This window comes from Haemaphysalis longicornis, unplaced genomic scaffold (assembly GCF_048455015.1).
Source record: "Haemaphysalis longicornis isolate Haplotype H1 unplaced genomic scaffold, Haemaphysalis longicornis Haplotype H1 scaffold_1, whole genome shotgun sequence".
NCBI lineage: Eukaryota > Metazoa > Arthropoda > Arachnida > Ixodida > Ixodidae > Haemaphysalis > Haemaphysalis longicornis.
Window position 1 is genome coordinate 353,435,996 of NW_027526203.1, and position 6,946 is coordinate 353,442,941.

The 6,946-nt window shown below is 43.3% G+C and overlaps 1 long non-coding RNA gene across 1 annotated transcript; it reads right to left on the reverse strand.

The window, feature by feature from the left end:
- Window positions 1-735: 735 nt before the first annotated feature.
- On the reverse strand, window positions 736-2,824 carry LOC144170794 (uncharacterized). The gene is made up of 4 exons (XR_013322678.1): window positions 2,722-2,824; window positions 2,381-2,527; window positions 2,172-2,294; window positions 736-1,122 (listed from the first exon to the last, which is right to left on the reverse strand). It is a non-coding gene; the product is annotated as an uncharacterized LOC144170794 (long non-coding RNA).
- Between the last annotated feature and the right edge of the window lie 4,122 nt (window positions 2,825-6,946).

The window sequence follows — 6,946 nt, forward strand, 5'->3', positions numbered from 1 at the left end:
GCACGTTACTTGCCCAAACAATTCGTAGTTGTTTAAAATAATTCATCCCAAGAAGTCTCACAAAAGCCAGCGTGAATCTTATATAATTTTGCAAACCAGGAAGCTGGAAGCATGTTACACATATTAAAATTTAACAAGCAGACTAATTATATACGTCATCAATTTAAGCGGGAACAAGTCAGACATCCTTAAGAAGCAAACAAGCCAGCGTTGAATCATACAGGTGACCAGTTTTACAAAGCAGACTTGAAAGCATTTTTTCCAGCCTCAACATTTTACCTTAGGTGAAATTCACAGTTGCGTGCTATAAACCCCCCCCCCTCTTGCTATCAGTGTGACCAAAGCCCTGCTACTGCCAAGCAAGAAATGCAGCTTTGTTCAAAGAAGAAAACTTGTTCAAGCCAAATACGCACATTTTCAATTCTTCTAGGTCATGGGTGTAAGCTCACATCCGGTACTAAAATTTATCAATGAAGGCGGAAGCCATCTGCGTAAATAATCACTGTCACTTTTGCATCAGCAGCAGCATTGCCATGAAAAAAATCTCATGAGCTACACTTGAATAATAAGGACGTTACAATGCGGTGCCATGAGCTACATTAACACCCACAATAGATTCAAAGGCAGCCTGCGCATTGTGCCAATGATGAAAAATAAGGCACGACTTCAGTGTTCAGTTGACATGAAACTTGCGTGTGCCAGTAACTTAAACCTCTTCATCTGATTTCACCCCCTTCATGCCTTTCATCTGACCTCCTTCATGCTTTTCTCCTTCATGCTTTTCAAGAGATACTTTAACCTCTACCAATAATTTAAAATCCCAACTAGAGCTGAACACTTCAAGTATTTCAACAGAGACTCCAACTTAAATGACACCAGGCCGCTGTCAAACTTCTCATGCTTTCCAAGAACTCCCTGCAAAAGACCCAAGAACTCTCCAAAGGCACACAACCACACAACGATGAAAAAGATGACATATGCGGCGAAGAGGATGACCACATCCTGAAGTGACAATGCAGGCGGCGAATCCGTGATGTGTTTCTTGCGGGCAATATTGATGCCGCCAGTCCCTTCTCTCAGAATAACCGGGCCTCGAGAAGACTTACTGCTCACCTCATGTACCTTCAAGGAAACAAGAAAATTTTGTTACATGGTTGCTTTAAATGAGCGAGTTGCTTAGGCCCTTTCATAACACAGTAATTGATTTAAAATCAGTGATTTCTTGGGTTTTTTCTGGGAGTGCTGTTAAAGGTGAAAGTGCGCTAAACAATATCACCACAGACAATGAATGAAATTGCCCTGATTCTGGAAAGTATCCAACTTTGCTGCCTCGGTATCTTGAATACTAGGTCATTTTATCCTTGAGAGGTTTTGTTTATGATCAAATAATAATTACTATAATCACCTTTCGGCATTATATTTTACGCACCTTCTCTATGCAAAAAATGTTCTCTGTACTGTATAATGTGCTTCCTAGAATGCTGTAGTGAGGCTGGCTTATTATAACTTACAGCTAAACGATGTTTCTACCACAAAGGAATAAATGGGCAGTCATAGGAAATCATAAATATCGCACCGTGGCAGACATTTTTTTTTTATTAGTTCCACCTAAAATATTTCCCTCTCGATATGTATTCCTCCATGGTTCGTAGTGGTATGAGGCAGAAGTTGAGTTGACTAATGCTGAACTAGGCTGTTGCACAATTTTCTTATAAATCGCAACTATAGCACATTTTCCTGCAGACGTCACTTTCTGTGCTCTAAACAATTCCCTTAAAAAAATTACCCCTTATTTAACCCCCTGTCAAAATCCAATGCAAGCATTACTCATGCTACGCCTGTATTTGGGAGTATTATTGGTGCTACGGGCGTATTAAAAGCGGGAAATTTAAATCGTCAGTTGCCCCCGTATTGTAGCAGCAACCACGTTGGGCGTGTCCGTGGTGCTGGCAAATCACAGCAACAACTCTCAAGGTGTAAAAGCTAAATATTTACAAAACTAAAATACAAAATAGTGTTTTTTTTTTGTGCCACTGTTGGAGCATCCGTAATAGGCGGAATGTGAACACAATGGCCAATATTGGCGTTCACGATAGCTTCTTAACAGTGAGATTTTATTAGGACGAACAGACTCAGAAATTGAGTCTCGCAAAAACAAAATGCCAGCTTACCCAACCAAAATTAAGACCCGGGTGTTTCTGCCAGGGCCGTCTCAAAGTGCACTTCCAGGAAAGTTTCGCTGACGTGTTCCGAAAATCTCGTACTGTCACCTTGAGCCACAGGCAAAGCTGTAACTGAAAAGAAGTTTCAAACCATTAGTTATGAAGAAACTACCTAAAAACGCGCCATGAAAGACCCAAAAATGGCAGTGCATACTTACTTGTAGAATGCAATGATTGCATCCCGTGCAAGAGATTTTAATGTGTTGCCTTCTGATGATACACTTCCAAGAAGGGGTCCAAATACAATTAAAATGGCCTTATGCATTCCTTGTACCGCTGTTTTAGGTCTATCTTCGCCCTATTGCCTAGAAAATAAACATTACAAAAATATCAGAGAATAAACTTATGCCTTGTTTTACCCAGGGAGCACGAGAAAATATTGAACAATGTCTGATTCGTTCCACGAAAGTAGAATGTCTTTTTTACAGCGGAAGCCCTGATATCTTTTCTTGCTAAACAATTTGAGATATTAAAACATTTGAACATACTTTACGCTCACCTGTCCTTGGTCTATGCGAACTGGTGAATATCTGCACAATATGCACGACTAAAAAAGTACTCTTTTGTGGCTTATGAGCTCCACAGGGCATTCATAATCCGCCACACTCTCACCGACGAACCTTCAGCATGCCAAAGATGTCTTCAGCCAGTGAATGCCACAACCATGACTTCGCAGGAGCATGTAAAGAAAGGAAATAATTTGTTTTCTTTTTTTTTTTTTTTTTTGCAGAGGAACAAAACATTTGTCACAACCTATCAGTGGAGGGCCAAATGTCTCCACAGTCAGCCATATACGCTTTCTGAACAGGTCATAGAGTATGAATACAGAATGTAGCAATCTGCTTTTGCAGTATAATTTCTACGTTCAAAGTAGAACAGAAATGGATTAATGTTTGGTGCACATCATGATGCAACAACTTTGCACCCGAGCGTTTTGAAAATTATTCCAACTCTCGAGCTTCCACTGACATTGATAGCATAAAATGGCAGGAATGGATTATTTTTAAACTTACTTTGTGACGTTAAAACTTGTAATAGTCCACACGCGAGTTTTATGGGTAATTATTCTGAGGTCTCAGGTTACCACTGACATTGACAGCATAGAAACGGCACCACACTTTCTGCGTGTTTCCACCTGCCTTCCCCTCCACAAAAGGAACGTTTTGTTACCACGCTACTGCTCAGACAACCACTTTCCCTTGCATTTCACTACACGTCAGGGAGCCAACTAACGTTGACTAGTGTAAATAGACCATCTGAATTCATCGAAGGCATTGGGAGAAACAAGGAACAACTACACACACAACACAGATAAAAAGCAGTGCGCTGCCGCCAACGCCTTGAACGCACATCAACATTAGGCGGAATAGCGTGATTAGCACAGTAAATTTATGGCTCTCAGAAGACCAACACAACGCAATTAACACGAAAGTTTGAAAATACCGATAAGTCTAAAGACAGACGCTCCGACAAACATGTTGTGTGCGCGTGAGACAATAGCGTGCGACTAACCCGAGAAGATTCAGTACCGCTGACAGGTACAGCAACCGTCAATATACAACTAAGCAACACCACACCATAAGGGGACATGCAGACTCGAGAAATGCGCGCACCGGCCACTTTCTAAATAGCACTATACTCGGGAACAAGTTAAGAACGGCACCAGCTCATGTACGGTATCACTCCGCCTAAGCGACGGACCCGGATGTAAACGGGCGCGCGCGTTTTGAAAGGAGACTGCCACGAATGCGTGATAGCGTCTGCCTTTTCTCACGTAGTTTGTTTGCCGTCGCTGCAGTAGTTTATAAGCATATTAGGTCCAAAAAGACACAAAAACGGCTCGTGCCATGTTCAAAATATTCCCAGTAACGCGCTACTTGTGCTGCGCGGAGCGACATCCGGCTGCGGTGATGAGGCACAGCGGCAACTCCGGTGCCGTTCTTAAGTTGTAACCGAGTATAGCTAACCTACGCAGTCAGAAATGTCAAGCCGACTCCGACCCACAAATACACAAGCTATAGTGAATAACGGCAGCAAACGTTTCTCGCATCGAACAGGCAGCGGAGCGGCACGTTTATCGGACGCAGTGATGAACAAGTCAAAGAACAACAACCGTTACCAGAACATAAATAAGCAGCACTGACCTTTTTTGCGCCTCCCGGCAAAACTTCACTTCGTCGAACAGTAAATACAGCCCGAGGACATGAAGAAATCCGCAGTTTCACGCCACAATCAAACTGGTAACCGTTCCCGCCAGTCTGACCGACAGTTCATTTAGTACATCAGGCGCATAACGCGAGCAATCGAGAAAACCGCTAGAGAAGGCCACTAGTTGCGCTGCATGCGGACGAACAAAAACTAGCTTCCGTAAACGTTGAGACGTAGGGGCGCTGCTGTCGTTAAAAGTGTTCACGCAGTCCCGTTTTTCCCTCATCGTCGTTGTACCCGTTGCCGTCCCACTATACCATGCATCAACGCAAGCGGCGCTGCCTTGTTTTCTTCATAGAGTTTCTCACTAGCTTAGAAACTCTATGGTTTTCTTTCCTCCATGCTGTCAACGCATGCGCACGGCATGCCGCACTGAAGTGGCGGTCGTTTCGTAATCGTTTCGGCCAACTTTTTCTTCCTCCGTGCCTTTGGCGATGCGCGCCGTGGCCAGTGACCAGTCCGCGGAAGAGATCACAAGCTCGGCACCCTTGATCGCTTATATTTGCTTCGTAAAATGGGAGTAGGCCTCTAAGCGGACGTCTACGCGGCTCTGAGGCTGGAACAAAGAGCTCAGGTATTAGCCAATTTAACACGTTAGTTGGGCTAAAGTTGTTTCTCTCCGCGGGCCGTGAGCGCGTGCGGTATGTGTGCATACACTTTGATGACAGCTTTATTTCGTTCTTTGCAGTGAAAACAAAACGACGCTTCTTTATTGACTGCGTTCTCTTGACAACAAGTATTTCCAATACCAATAATATATACTGCGACGCTCTTTGATACCCACGTTATAGAAAACTACTTCCGCATAGTGGATTTAGTGTGATTACTCGCTAATTAGCGAGTAATAATACATCTGCCCGTTTTCCAGCTGTTTTTCTTCATGTACACCAATAGTGCAGGAAAAGAGCAACGGGCGGACCAGCAGGAGAAGGCAGGTCATTCGGTGAACTTGAATTACTACGGCAAGTAACAACATTAGGGTAACACTGCGAATTTTCGCGATACTGCAATGCATAATTTGAAATAAGAATGCCATTTCAGTATAAATATATAGAATGTAAGGCAGATGCCGCGGGGTAGATTTAGTTCTCCGGGTTTTGTGTCATTCTCCTCCTGCAAAGAGGCTTTCGTTTTTGCTTGTGAAAATTACTAGCCGGGACGAGACAAAATACAAAAACTGACTTCTAAGCATATAACTGCATGCGTAGCATGATGTGTGTGGTGTAAAATGTGACGCAGTCGGTTACCATTATGCATGTACCCCATCACAACATAAGTAACGTGGACTAAGTACCATTGAGCGCGTACTACACCACAGCGAGATGATGACTGAGTGTTGAACAAAAACTGCCGTTTCTGCGAAGCTTTGTAAACCAAATGCATAAAATGTAATGGCCTCAACAAGTATTTTGTAATGAAGATGTTCACAAAAGCACCACGAATTCTTCAGCGCTATAGCAGCTATGGCTTTGCCCGAACGGCATATGGAGAAAGGGAATACGTTTAGTCCTTCTCAAATTGAAGTCACTATTGATTTTGTACTTGACGCCTCAAATTAGAAAAATACGATGTTCACGAAAGCGGTTTGGGTGTCGCAGTACACCTTGAAATGGGTTCCTGCAATTTCTTCTTTTGCCTAAGATATCCTCCTCTCGACATTTTTAATGCTTTGTACGGCGTTGACAAAAAAGTGGGATTTCGTTTTCTGTCAAAGGACATCACTAAAACTACAGCTTAGCCATATTATGAAAGTTAACTGCTGCAAGGCAGTTTCATAGATGTCGGCGAAGTTCATTATATTTTATGTGCGGTGTGCGCGTGTATATTAAACGCGCACGTGCATCTTGGGTCAAGAAGCACCTAATATATATGCGGTTCATTGTTCCAGTTGATGCATGAAAGAGTGTATACTTCACTGCCGTGCACGAGTTATGTGGAACAAGACACGAGCAAAAAATATACAAACGCACTCTCCCCAACCGTTTACTGGGACATAAGTGGAACAGTAACCGGAACCGCCGACATCGCATGACCCCATTTCTTCGGTTCCAGATAAAAAACACGAACATAAAGAAAACAAGCTGACGGTTCCAGATAAGATCCACCTATATGCCTCGTTCCAGTTATTCTTTCGTTCGGATCCACATAAAATATATGGATCACCCTTTTTAACTGGAACTTATATGGAACCAGATTAAGAGTGCACTAATCGCATTGCGTAAACGCCGGCGGAGGGAGCTGGACAAATTCACACTGGCGTCTATTACGGCTGGTAAAGATGGCGTATGCAAGCCACCGTGTTCGGGGTGTCCACATTTCTGACAGATGCAGAAGACAGAAACGTCTGCGGCCACAGAAAAATGGGGCCTGATAAGTACCGAGTCCTCAACTGCGGCCAGCCGTATAACCCACGCCTCTCGAAAACAAGGCGAAGTGGACACTCTTGTTCGGGCAACAGTCCACTTAGATCTCGCCCTGTCCACGTTACTATAGATTCGTATAGCAAACGATATTGT